The sequence below is a fragment of the Pomacea canaliculata genome, linkage group LG10, assembly GCF_003073045.1.
Source record: "Pomacea canaliculata isolate SZHN2017 linkage group LG10, ASM307304v1, whole genome shotgun sequence".
In the NCBI taxonomy this organism is placed as follows: Eukaryota; Metazoa; Mollusca; class Gastropoda; order Architaenioglossa; family Ampullariidae; genus Pomacea; species Pomacea canaliculata.
Genome location: NC_037599.1, coordinates 13,687,338 through 13,701,959, shown reverse-complemented (window position 1 = coordinate 13,701,959; position 14,622 = coordinate 13,687,338). Strand labels below are relative to the sequence as shown.

The 14,622-nt window shown below is 48.4% G+C and overlaps 1 long non-coding RNA gene across 1 annotated transcript; it reads right to left on the bottom strand.

The window, feature by feature from the left end:
* Nucleotides 1-9,978: 9,978 nt before the first annotated feature.
* On the bottom strand, nt 9,979-13,055 carry LOC112573878. The gene is made up of 3 exons (XR_003101296.1): nt 11,931-13,055; nt 11,131-11,182; nt 9,979-10,536 (listed from the first exon to the last, which is right to left on the bottom strand). It is a non-coding gene; the product is annotated as an uncharacterized LOC112573878 (long non-coding RNA).
* Nucleotides 13,056-14,622: the final 1,567 nt, after the last annotated feature.

The following is a 14,622-nucleotide window of genomic DNA, read 5'->3' as shown; positions in this document are numbered from 1 at the left end:
CCTAACAAGGACCAACGACTTATCTACCAGCCTCGAGCTCTGTGTCTGCGACCAGACAAACTGCTGAATAGAAGCGTTAGAGTGCTCTGGCACTAACATGTGCCACTCGATGTCTCTCGTGTCCTATAAGCCGGACTGCTGTCTCAAGCTGAACAGCGCCGCTCTACACGGAATCCACGCTTATCTACACAGCCTCGAGCTCTGTGTCTGCGACCAGACAACTGCTGATGATGAAGCGTAGAGTAGCTCTGGCACTAACATGTGCCACCTCATGTCTCTCGTCGTCCTATGTATAGCCGCCATGCGTGTCTCGAGCTGAACACCCTAACAAGGACCAACCCAGCCTTATCTACCAGCCTCGAGCTCTGTGTCTGCGACCAGACAACTGCTGATGATGAAGCGTAGAGTGCTCTGGCACTAACATTGTGTGCCCACCATGCTCTCTCTCAGTTCCTATTAGTATACGCCGCACTGCTGTCTCGAGCTGAACAGCGCCTAACAAGACCAACGCTTATCTACCAAGCATCGAGCTCTGTGTGTCTGCGACCAGACAACTGCTGATGATGAAGCGAGAAGTGCTCTGCACTAACATGTGCCACCTCATGTCTCTGCTCGTCCTATAGCGCGGACTGCTGTCTCGAGCTGAACAGCGCCTAACAAGGACCAACGCTTACTACCAGCCTCGAGCTCTGCGTGTCTGCGACAAAAGACAACTGCTGATGATGAAGCGTAGAGTGCTCTGGCAATACACATGTGCCACCTCATGTCTATATCGTTATATTCAGGCCGGACTGCTGTCTCGAGCTGAACAGCGCCTAACAAGGACCAACGCTTATCTACCAGCCTCGACGCTCTGTCTGCGACCAGGACAACTGCTGATATGATGATATAGAGTGCTTACTACATGTGCCACCTCATGTCTCTCTCGTCCTATAGGCCGACTGCTGTCTCGAGACTAACAGCGCCTAACAAGGACCAACGCTTATCTTACCAGCCTCCGAGCTCTGTGTCTGCGACCAGACAAACGGGCTGAGATGAAGCGTAGAGTGCTCTGGCACTAACAATGTGCACACCATGTCTCTCGTGTCCCTATAGGCCGGGACTGCTCGTCTCGAGCTGAACACGCGCCTAACAAGACCAACGTTATCTAAAGCTCGAGCTCTGTGTCTGCGACCAGACAACTGCGATGATGAAGCGTAGAGTGCTCTGGCCCTACATGTGCCACCTCATGTCTCTGTCTCCGTCCTATATAGGCCGCACTGCTGTCTCGAGCTGGTCAACAAGCGCCCTAACAAGGACCAACGCTTATTCTACCAGCCTCGAGCTCTGTGTCTGGCGACCAGACAAACTGCTGATGATGAAGCGTAGAGTGCTCTGGCACTAACATGTGCCACAACATCGTCTCTCGTGTCCTATAGGCCCGGCACTGCTGTCTCGAGCTGAACAGCGCCTAACAAGGAACCAACGCTTATCTACCAGCCTCAGAGCTCTGTGTCTGCGACCAGACCACTGCTGATGATGAAGCGTAGAGTGCTCTGGCACTAACATGTGCCACCGTCATGTCTCTCGTCTGTCTATTGGAGTTCTCAAGCTAACAGCGCCTAAAGGACTGACAACGCTTATTCTACAGCCTTGGCTCTGTGTCTGCGACAGAAACTTCTGATAGATGTGAAGCGTAGAGCGTCTGTGTGAGAGAGTGAGTGAGAGTTAGCTGAGTGAGTAGAGAGTGATGTGAGAGTGAGTGAAGAGTGGAGTGTTGAGTGAGAGTTGATGTGAGTGGGTGAGTGAACTATAGTGACAGTGACAGAGCCTATGAGTGAGTGTGTGAGTCGAGCTGTGTCAGAGTGAGATCTGATGAGTGACGTGAGTGAGACGTAGAGTTGCGTTAAGTGAGTGTGAACTTAGACATGTGCCAGCGGGTCTATGAGGTGATGAAGCGTAGAGTGAGAGTGAGTGAAGCTGAGTAACAAGGGCAACGCTTATCTACCAGCTCGGAGCTCTGTGTCTTCGCCTGACCCAGACAACTGGCTGATGATGAAGCGTAGAGTGCTCTGGCACTAACATGTGCACCTCATGTCTCTCTCGGCCTATGTATAGGCCGCACTGCTTCTCGAGCTGAAAGACAGCGCCTAACAAGGACAACGCTTATCTACAGCCTCGAGCTCTGTGTCTGCGACCAGACAATACTGCTGATGATGAAGCGTAGAGTGCTTCTGGCACTAACATGTGCCAACCTCATGTCTCTCCTCGTCCTATAGGCCGGACTGCTGTCTCAGCTGAACAGCGCCTAACAAGGACAACGCTTATCTACCAGCCTCAGAGCTCTGTGTTGCGACCAGACAACTGCTGATGATGAAGGCGTTAGAGTGCTCTGGCACTAACATGTGCCACCTCATGTCTCCTCTCGTTCCTATATATAGGCCGCACTGCTGTCTCGAGCTGACAGCGCCTAACAAGGACCAACGCTGTTTATCTTTACAGCCTCGAGCTCTTGTGTCTGCGACCAGACAACATGCTGATGAATGAAGCGTAGAGTGCTTCTGGCAGCTCACTAACATGTGCCACATTCATGTCTTCTTCGTCCTATATAGGCCGACTGGCTGTCTCGGAGCTGAACAGGCCTAACAAGACCAGACGATTTTATCTACCAGTCTCGAGCCTCTGTGTCTGCGACCAGACAACTTAGCTGATGATGTGAAGGGTAGAGTGGTCTCTGGCACTAACCAGTGGGTGCCACCTCATGTTTTCTCTCTGTCGTCCTATAGGCCGGACTCTGCTGTCTCGAGCTGAAGCAGCGCCTAACAAGGTGACCAACGCTGTATCTTACCAGCCTCGACTCTGTGTCTGCGACCAGACAACTGCTGATGATGAAGCGTAAGATGTGCTCTGGCACTAACAGTGTGCCTGACTCATGTCTCTCGTCGTCGCTATAGGCCGGACTGCGGACTCTGTCGAGGGCTGAACAGCGCCTAAACAGGACCAACGCTTATCTATGGCGCAGCTCGAGCTCTGGTGTCTGCGACCAGACAACTGCTGATTGATGCTTGATGATGAAGCGTAGAGATGTCTCTAAAGTGCTGCTTGTGCCACCTGCATGTCTCTCTGTCGTGTGCTGTGTATCGTCCGGCATAACTGGGGATGAATAAAGCGGTATAGTGCTCTGCACTAACATTTGTGCCACCTCCTGTCTCTCTCGTCTACTAGACCGGACTGCTGTTCGCAGCTTAAGCATTCGCTAACAAGCGACAACGCTTATCTAACCAGCTCGAGCTCATGTGTCTGCGCCAGACACTGCTGATGATGAAGCGTAGAGTGCTCTGGCACAACACTGTGCCACCCCATATCTCTCGTGTCCATGCGGCACCGCTGTCTACAAGCCTCTGACCAGCGCCTAACAAGGACTTATCTACAGCTCGAGCTCTGTGTTGCGACTCAGTGATGATGAAGCGTACCTCTGCACTAACATGTGCCCACCTCTGTCTCTCGTGTCTACTCAGGCTCGCATGCTGATGATCCAGCGTACTCTACCAGCCTCGAGCTCTGTGTAAAAATTCGAGACCATGCCTGAAGCGTTAGAGCTCTCCACCCTGTTTTCTTCGTGTCCTATTTACACTGCTGAACATGACCAACGCTGCCTCGAAGCTCTGTGTCTGCCATGTATGACTGAGAGCCTCTGGGTACGAAGATAAAGTGCGTCAAACATTTGTGCAACCACATGTCTCTCTGTTCCCCGGGGCTGCTCTCGAGACTGTGTCTATGAAACCAGCTCCTACCAGCCTAGGTGTAGCTGCGCACCAGACGTGATAGCATGGATGCTGAACAGCGCTCTAATAGGCCGGACTGCTGTCTCGATAACGGACTTATCTACCAGCCTCGAGCTCTGTGTCTGCGACCAGACAACTGCTGATGATGAAGCGTAGAGTGCTCTGGCACTAACGTGCACCCATTGTCTCTCTTTGTTCCATCTCGAGTGATTTACAGCTCGTTATGTGATGATAAGCCACCTCTGTCTCGAAGCTCGAGATGTAGGAGGTATCTACCAGAATCGCTGTGTCTGAGACAAGGCCGAGCTCTGTACCAGCAACTTGATGATGGAAGCGTAGAGTGCTCTGGCCACTAAACAGTGCCACCTCATGTCTCTCTCGTCCTATAGGCCGCTGCTGTCTCGAGCTGAACAGCGCCTAACAAGGACCAACGCTTAATCTACCAGCCTCGAGCTCTGTGTCTGCGACCAGACAACTGCTGATGATGAAGCGTAGAGTGCTCTGGCACTAACATATCTATGTGCCACACCCAATGTCTCTCTCGTTTTGTGATATAGACGGCTGCGATGCTCGAGCTGAACTGGTGCGCCTAACAAGGACCAACGCTTAGTCTACAGCCTCGAGCTCTGTGTCTGCGACCAGACAACTGCTGTGTGATGAAGCGGTAGGTGCTCTGTGCACTAACATGTGCCACCGGGGCAGGGATAACAGTCTCTCGTGGCCCGGACTGCCTGTCTCGAGCTGAACAGCGCCTAACAAGGACCAAACGCTTATCTACCAGCCCGAGCTCTGTGTCTGCGGCACCAGACAACTGCTGATATGAAGCGTAGAGTGCTCTGGCACTAACATGTGCACCTCATGTCTCTTCGTCCTATATAAGGCCGCACTGCTGTCTCGAGCTGAACAGCGCCTAACAAGGGACCAAACGCTTATCTACCAGCTCGAGCTCTGTGTCTGCGACCAGACAACTGCTGATGATGAAGCGTAGAGTGCTCTGGCACTAACATTGCCACCTCATGTCTCTCTCGTCCTATATATAGGCCGCACTGCTGTCTCGAGCTGACAGCGCCTAACAAGGACCAACGCTTATCTACAGCCTCGAGCTCTGTGTCTGCGACCAGACAACTGCTGATGATGAACGTAAGAGTGCTCTGGCACTAACATGTTGCCACCTCTGGATGTCTCTCTGTGTCCTATAGGCCGGACTGCTGTCTCGAGCTGAACAGCGCCTAACAAGGACCAACGCTTATCTACCAGCCCTCGAGCTCTGTGTCTGCGACCAGACAACTGCTGATGGATGAAGCGTAGAGTGCTCTGGCACTAACATGTGCCACCTCATGTCTCTCTCGTCCTATAGGCCGGACTGCTGTCTCGAGCTGAACAGCCTAACAAGGACCAACGCTTATCTACCAGCCTCGAGCTCTGTGTCTGCGACCAGACAACTGCTGATGATGATGAAGCGTAGAGGTGCTCTGGCACTAACATGTGCCACATCATGTCTCTCTCGTCCTATAGGCCGCACTGCTGTCTCGAGCTGAACGCGCCTAACAAGGACCAACGCTTAGCTACCAGCCTCGGAGCTCTGTGTCTGCGACAGACAACTGCTGATGATGAGAGCGTAGAGTGCTCTGGCACTAACATATGTCTCTCTCGTCCTACCAGCTGTCATATCATTCTCGTCCTATAGGCGTAGAGTGCGGACTGCTGTCTCGAGCTGAAGCCAGCGCCTAACAAGGACCAAACGCTTATCTCGACCAGCAGCTGATGATGAAGCTAGAGGCTCTTGGCAGTGCTCTTGTGGTCTGGAGTCTGAACAGACAACTTATCTACCAGCTGAGCTCTGTGTCTGCGACCAGACAACTGCTGATGATGAAGCGTAGAGTGCTCTGGCACTAACATGTGCCACCTCATGTCTCTCGTCTGTCCTATAAAGGCCGACTGCTGTCTCGAGCTGAACAGCGCCTAACAAGGACCAACGCTTATCTACCAGCCTCGAGCTCTGTGTCTGCGACCAGACAACTGCTGATGATGAAGCGTAGAGTGCTCTGGCACTAACATGTGCCACCTCATGTCTCTTCTCGTCCTATAGGCCGGACTGCTGTCTCGAGCTGAACAGCGCCTAACAAGGACCAACGCTTATCTACCAGCCTCGAGCTCTGTGTCTGCGACCAGACAACTGCTGATGATGAAGCGTAGAGTGCTCTGGCACTAACATGTGCCACCTCATGTCTCTCTCGTCCTATAGGCCGCACTGCTGTCTCGAGCTGAACAGCGCCTAAACAAGGACCAACGCTTATCTACCAGCCTCGAGCTCTGTGTCTGCGACCAGACAACTGCTGATGATGAAGCGTAGAGTGCTCTGGCACTAACATGTGCCACCTCATGTCTCTCTCGTCCTATAGGCCGGACTGCTGTCTCGAGCTGAACAGCGCCTAACAAGGACCAACGCTTATCTACCAGCCTCGAGCTCTGTGTCTGCGACCAGACAACTGCTGATGATGAAGCGTAGAGTGCTCTGGCACTAACATGTGCCACCTCATGTCTCTCTCGTCCTATAGCGCCGGACTGCTGTCTCGAGCTGAACAGCGCCTAACAAGGACCAACGCTTATCTACCAGCCTCGAGCTCTGTGTCTGCGACCAGACAACTGCTGATGATGAAGCGTAGAGTGCTCTGGCACTAACAGTGCCACCTCATGTCTCTCTCGTCCTATAGGCCGCACTGCTGTCTCGAAGCCTGAACAGCGCCTAACAAGGACCAACGCTTATCTACCAGCCTCGAGAGCTCTGTGGTCTGCGACCAGACAACTGCTGATGATGAAGCGTAGAGTGCTCTGGCACTAACATGTGCCACCTCATGTCTCTCTCGTCCTATAGGCCGGACTGCTGTCTCGAGCTGAACAGCGCCTAACAAGGACCAACGCTTATCTACCAGCCTCGAGCTCTGTGTCTGCGACCAGACAACTGCTGATGATGAAGCGTAGAGTGCTCTGGCACTAACATGTGCCACCTGTCTCTCTCGTCCTATAGGCCGCACTGCTGTCTCGAGCTGAACAGCGCCTAACAAGGACCAACGCTATCTACCAGCCTCGAGCTCTGTGTCTGCGACCAGACAACTGCTGATGATGAAGCGTAGAGTGGCACTATTATATAGGCACTAAATTATCTACTCTCGACTCTGTGTCCTGCTAGATGAAGCCGGGACTGCTGTCTCGAGCTGAACAGTTAACAAGGACCACGCTTATCTACCAGCCTCCAGCTCTGTGTCTGCGACCAGTGCTGATGAAATGAGCGTAGAGTGGTGCCACCTCAATGTCTCTCGTCCTATAGTGCTGTCTCGATAGCCTAACAAGCCTCACCTCTGTCTTGCTGATGAAGCGTAGGCGCACTGCTGTCTCGCCAGTCATGAACCTCAGCGGCCTATCCGAAGGACCAGCGCCTAACAAGCCACGCTTATTCTACCAGCTCGAGCTCTGTGGTCTGCGACCAGACAACTGCTGATGATGAAGCGTAGAGTGCTCTGGCACTAACATGTGCCACCTCATGTCTCTCGTCGTCCTATAGGCGGACTGCTGTCTCGAGCTGAACAGCGCCTAACAAGGACCAACGCTTATCTAACTCAGCCTCGAGCTCTGTGTGAAACATGCCAACGATTACCAGACAACCTGCTGATGATGAGGTAGAGTGGCTCTGACTAAAACATGTGCCACCTCATGTCTCTCTCGTCCTATAGGCCGGACTGCTGTCTCGAGCTGAACAGCGCCTAACAAGGACCAACGCTTATCTACCAGCCTCGAGCTCTGTGTCTGCGACCAGACAACTGCTGATGATGAAGCGTAGAGTGCTCTGGCACTAACATGTGCCACCTCATGTCTCTCTCGTCCTATAGGCCGGACTGCTGTCTCGAGCTGAACAGCGCCTAACAAGGACCAACGCTTATCTACCAGCCTCGAGCTCTGTGTCTGCGACCAGACAACTGCTGATGATGAAGCGTAGAGTGCTCTGGCACTAACATGTGCCACCTCATGTCTCTCTCGTCCTATAGGCTGCACTGCTGTCTCGAGCTAAACAGCGCCTAACAAGGACCAACGCTTATCTACCAGCCTCGAGCTCTGTGTCTGCGACCAGACAACTGCTGATGATGAAGCGTAGAGTGCTCTGGCACTAACATGTGCCACCTCATGTCTCTCTCGTCCTATGAGGCCGGACTGCTGTCTCGAGCTGAGCTGACAGCGCCTAACAAGACCAACGCTTATCTACCAAGCCTCGAGCTCTGTGTTGCGACCAGTGAGTGCTGATGATGAAGCGTAGAGTGCTCTGGCACTAACAGAGTGTTGAACTCATGTCTCTCGTGTCCTATAGGCCGGACTGCTGTCTCAAGCTGAAGACAGCGCCTAACAGTGCCAGGACAACGTTATCTACCAGCCTCGAGCTCTGTGTCTGCGACCAGACAACTGCTGAATGATGAAGCGTAGAGTGCTCTGGCACTAACATGTGCCACCTCATGTCTCTCTCGTCCTATAGGCCGGACTGCTGTCTCGAGCTGAACAGCGCCTAACAAGGACCAACGCTTATCTACCAGCCTCGAGCTCTGTGTCTGCGACCAGACAACTGCTGATGATGAAGCGTAGAGTGCTCTGGCACTAACATGTGCCACCTCATGTCTCTCGTCCTATAGGCCGCACTGCTGTCTCGAGCTGAACAGCGCCTAACAAGGACCAACGCTTATCTACCAGCCTCGAGCTCTGTGTCTGCGACCAGACAACTGCTGATGATGAAGCGTAGAGTGCTCTGGCACTAACATGTGCCACCTCATGTCTCTCTTCGTCCTATAGGCCGGACTGCTGTCTCGAGCTGAACAGCGCCTAACAAGGACCAACGCTTATCTACCAGCCTCGAGCTCTGTGTCTGCGACAGACAACTGCTGATGATGAAGCGTAGAGTGCTCTGGCACTAACCGATGTGTCCACCTCAGTCTCTCTCGTGTCCTATAGGCCGGACTGCTGTCTCGAGCTGAACAGCGCCTAACAAGGACCAACGCTTATCTACCAGCTCGAGCTCTGTGTCTGCGACCAGACAACTGCTGATGATGAAGCGTAGAGTGCTCTGCACTAACATGTGCCACCTCATGTCTCTCGTCCTATAGGCCGGACTGCTGTCTCGAGCTGAACAGCGCCTAACAAGGACCAACGCTTATCTACCAGCCTCGAGCTCTGTGTCTGCGACCAGACAACTGCTGATGATGAAGCGTAGAGTGCTCTGGCACTAACGTGTGCCACCGGATCTCTCTGCTGTCTCGTCCCTGCTCCAACGCCCAGCCTCGAGCTCTGTGTCTGCGACCAGACAACTGCTGACGTAGAGTGCTACTAACATGAGCGCTGTCTCTACTAACAGCCCTAATTATCTACCAGCCTCGAGCTCTGTGTCTGCGACCAGACTGCTGATGATGAAGCGTAGAGTGCTCTGGCACTAACATGTGCCACCTCATGTCTCTCTCGTCCTATAGGCCGGACTGCTGTCTCGAGCTGAACAGCGCCTAACAAGGACCAACGCTTATCTACCAGCCTCGAGCTCTGTGTCTGCGACCAGACAACTGCTGATGATGAAGCGTAGAGTGCTCTGGCACTAACATGTGCCACCTCATGTCTCTCTCGTCCTATAGGCCGGACTGCTGTCTCGAGCTGAACAGCGCCTAACAAGGACCAACGCTTATCTACCAGCCTCGAGCTCTGTGTCTGCGACCAGACAACTGCTGATGATGAAGCGTAGAGTGCTCTGGCACTAACATGTGCCACCTCATGTCTCTCGTGTCCTATAGGCCGCACTGCTGTCTCGAGCTGAACAGCGCCTAACAAGGACCAACGCTTATCTACCAGCCTCGAGCTCTGTGTCTGCGACCAGACAACTGCTGATGATGAAGCGTAGAGTGCTCTGGCACTAACATGTGCCACCTCATGTCTCTCGTGTCCTATAGGCCGGACTGCTGTCTCAGCTGAACAGCGCCTAACAAGGACCAACGCTTATCTACCAGCCTCGAGCTCTGTGTCTGCGACCAGACAACTGCTGATGATGAAGCGTAGAGTGCTCTGGCACTAACATGTGCCACCTCATGTCTCTCTCGTCCTATAGGCCGGACTGCTGTCTCGAGCTGAACAGCGCCTAACAAGGACCAACGCTTATCTACCAGCCTCGAGCTCTGTGTCTGCGACCAGACAACTGCTGATGATGAAGCGTAGAGTGCTCTGGCACTAACATGTGCCACCTCATGTCTCTCTCGTCCTGTGTCTGCGACCAGACAGATGCTGATGGTGAAGCGTTGCACACTCGGTAACTGCCATGAGCACCACTTGTCCGTCTCGTCGGGAAGGTTGGAAGGCAGTAAGGGTTGAGAAGGAAGAGAAGGTGAATGAAGGGGTGGTAAGTGGAAGGAAGAGATAGGAAAGGTTTGATGGAAAGGAAAAGGTAATAAAGGGGTGGAGAAAGGGGTAAAGTTGGATTTGTAAGGGAAGGAGAGAGAGGGAGTTGGATGGTAACAAAGTGTGAGAGGTAGAGGTGAAAAGTTGAGAAGGTTTGGAAATTGGTGTGAAGCAAATGTGTAGAATTGCAAAATAGTGAGGCTATTGGAAGGTTTGTGGGAAGGGAAGAGGTTGGAAATGATGAAATGATGACAAGAGGGAAAAAGAATTTGTCTGGGATTAAAGAAGATAATTGATGAAGTATATGGTGTGGGAAGCAAGGAGTGAGGTTGGTGGAAAAGGAAGGAATGGGAATAACCTGAAAACATAAAAGAGAAAAGTACAACTGTGGCTAATATAATGCAACCAAAAAGCATTGTGTAAGCTAATATCATTGTGTAAATATGTGCTGCCAATTACTATACACCATTATCCATAGTGAAAAAATGAGGTGGCTTGATGGATAAAAGAGTGAAATTCCCACAAAAAACCTAGAGGCAGTTCCTTCCAAAGCCAATCACCATGCAAGTAGTGGAAGAAGTAGTTGAGTGCCTATGTATTTGTGTGTGTGTGCTTGCATGCGCGCTTTGAAGTGAATGCAACAAATGCAGATAACAATTGTCATTCAATGGAACTCAACTATGTCATTCAATAAAGTGACAATCTAAATACACAAACACTAAATCTTAATTGCAAAAGCAGTTACATGAAATCAATGTGTCTACATTATTATAATCCTTGAAAGGTGACATTGCAAGTGAAATTACTAAAATACATGTGTCAAGGGAGTTGAAGAGATGTGTTGTGGAGTGCGGGTAACAGTTCTTATTCAAGGAAATTTAAATATGTCATTGAATGAAAGGAATCCTCAATTTTAATTAAAAATGTCTATATTAAGTTTGGTGCCACTTACCTTATGGGCTGACCTGACCTGGTTTTAAAAGCTGGTTTACCAAACCTGTTATCTGTAAATGATGAAGAGCACACATTAATAAAGCAATGGTATTTTGAGGTAACTGTAAACCCATATACAATAAACATTCTGACCAAATTCCTTCAATTCTAGACCACGTGTAATAGTTTAAGAGCACCTAGATTGATAGTATCTGTATAGCACCAAAGAATGAAAAGAGTCAATTATTATCATGAATAGAAGGTCAGAGTTCATGAGTAACATTAAAGAAAGCACATGACAACCTAGGAATAAGGGGAGTTAAGAGTTTACTTAGCTGTAGACTGTACTGCATTACTCATTAAATGTGCAAATAAATACTCGACTGATCAACATATTTCTCATATTCTTTGTCTAAACCAGGCATGTAAATTCCTCCATTAATCTTGGTTCCAAACTGTGTGTGAGTCTCAGTGTGTATATGCGCCTGTGTGTGTGTGCCTGTGAATGTATGTGGTGGGAAGTGAATCCTAGCAGTGCAGGTAATAATTGTCATTGCAGAAAATTAAATATTTCATATAATAAAGAAATAGTTTAAATTCTATTTATTAATTGTAAAGACCAAAACACTGTTTCCTGACATGAAGTCTTAATGGATAAATGTACACACACAAACACATACACCCCGAGACAGAAACCAATACACACAAATGCATGCACAAAGCAGGTATTGTTCACTGTGCTCCGAGGACTACACAGAGTAACAAAGTGGTTATTCCTTGACCTATAACAATTGTAATGACTAAATTTAGTCATCGTACCTTTGCTAGAAAGTGTAGTTTGATGCTTTACAGTCGTGCAGCTCTGCACAGAATTGACCTGGCGAGAAGTCTTTTCGTAGCTTGCACACAGGTGAGCACGAGCTCTGGTCATGGTGAGTCTCGCAACCTGCGGACTGCACGTGATTTGTTGACATCTGGGCTAGAGCACGTGAACCGCTGTCTGTGTTGTCCCATCTGTGTTTATAGGACATCCTGGAAACATGGCACATTACCCCTACCGGGAGATATACAAAGGGAGGACAAGAGGTTGAGGGGAGAAGAAAAAGAGAGAGCAGCTTGAGAGAAGGGCGCGACGAGTCATCGCCAACCGGTTGACTAAGGACAAAGTCTGTGCTCGGAGCTACGTTCTGTCTACGGCTGTCTCACGTTGTGACTCAGTGTTCCTGCTAGCACTGTGTTGCCCCAGGCACAAGTCTGGGAGGGGATGTGTCAGTCAGCCTGCCAGACATAGTATTGTAGTGTCTGACAGCAACAGCATAAGTTTGAATCTGAACAGTGAAGACATAATATTTTGCGGTGATTTTACCTCTCTCGCAAGTCGTAATATCTAGAGAAGATGAGAAAGAAGTGAAGGTCTAACTAATCATCTTGACAAACGAGCACTTTCTATCCGTATTTGCCCCGTAGGTTTACCCAGTTACAGTGTTCCCTCGCTACTTCGCGGTTCATATATCGCGGATTCACTACTTCGCGGTTTGTTTGTTTTTTTTTTTTGAGTGAAGTATCGATGATACTTCCGCGCTTCTACAAAATACCAGAGATATTTCAACAGGAAAAAGACGAAAAATGAAGCTGTATTAGTATCTGCTTGGAGAATTTAAGACTTCAACAAAAGAAAACGGGAATTTGATTATGGAAGACATAATCTGTTATTGCACTGGAGTCTAGACAACACAGTGCGCTTGAAGAAATATGGTTGCCCTCACTCAAGTAAATGAAAAATTCTTTGTTCAGCCTGATGTCAAGGCTACGCACTTACAGCATCATTCCTTGATGTGTTCTTCAGACTTTTAAATGTTGCCAATCGTACAGAATGGACCAGAAATCTGCGGACTGGAAAAGCTGCTCAGTGCTGTGAAAGAGTTCACCCTTGTGCACTGAAAATATTCCATGCTGTTGATATTCACAGACTAAGTGACCTGGTCTACAATTAACTTTAAAGGTACCCGACCCATCCCGAGAAAGTCACGTGCTAGATGTACACGATGCTGGTTGAAGATGTTAGAAAAAATAAGAAGTGTTAGGTTTTGGTGGGTATTGGATTTTTTACTTGTTTTTATTTGCCTTATCAAAATTAAATATAGATAAGACAGAAGAGATAGGCATAGACTTTAGGAAAATAAAATTTTGTTTTATTGTGTACCTGTTGAGACAGTTAACTCCTTCAGGTACGTAGGCTCTGTTTTTGATTGCAGGCTAAAATGGGATGTAAACATGATCAGCATGTGAACCTTCAATAGCTGAATAGTTTTTCAGTCAGCACAGCAACATTGAGCTGTTTTTATCAGTCATACATATGCTGGTTTTACAGTTTTCTGTCCATGATATGAACAGTTTGAACCATACTGTCCATATTTTTCTAAGGTAATTGGTGTTAAGCACAGAAATTTGGATTCCTTTTTATGATCAGCAAATTGTCAGAAAAGTTTACAGCATTTTGTCCATACCAGAACATGTCCTAGCAGGAGAATTTGTTATATTGAGTTCAGGCAGGCAAACATACTATGCCTATATGCAAAAGCAATAGGAACTTGAAATGGTTTACAACCTCTGCAGTCCACATGCTCAACCATAGATTATAGATTAATTGTCAGTTGTATGGGTGTGTGATATAGGTGTACCTTAAGAATGTTTTATACATAAGAATGCACGTTCTTATAATGCACCACTCGCCTAATATTGTAACTAGCAGTTTTTTTAAAACTTTTGTAACAGAACACACTTCCCAAGTTATAATTGCCCATTAGGGTTAATAAAGTTGGACATTTGTCATTGTTAACTACTAAAGACATTGTATGACTCATGTGTGTTATGTATGTGAAAAACGTGAAACGCGTATGCAACCATGTGTGTCATATAACGTTATATGCATATGCTCTAGTACTACATGGCTCTTGAAAAATCTTCAGTCCCAGGAAAATTTCTGGCTCCCACCCATTAAAGCAACAGGACAATCACATTTAATTGCTTTCTGAACAACTAAAATTTTGGAAAATTAATGCAAAGCAAAAGAAAGAATTTTATTTTTGTACTTATACACTTTGAAATTAAAACAAAATGTATGAAATCCAAAGCTATGCAATGAACTTTGTCAGTCTGTCATTTTTCTAACAATCACATATCTGATCACATATATTTTCTATTCTCTTAAAATGCTGCATGCCATTTTTTCATTTTATTTTACATGATTTACAAAAAGAACTAATTATAACAATCTTTAATTGCAGATCACACTGACTGTAGGTCTGGCTCAGTGAATTTTACCAGTAAGTTTATTTTGTCTCCCTCTATGATTTCATGAGGATCACTATACAAGCACAGGTTTTGTGTTTCTAATGGTGTACATGCACATCCTTATTATATCCATCTAAACATTTTTTGTTAATTAAAAAATTGTCAATAGACTTACATCTATAGTTTAGTTTTGTCATTACTTTAAAGACTAAAAATA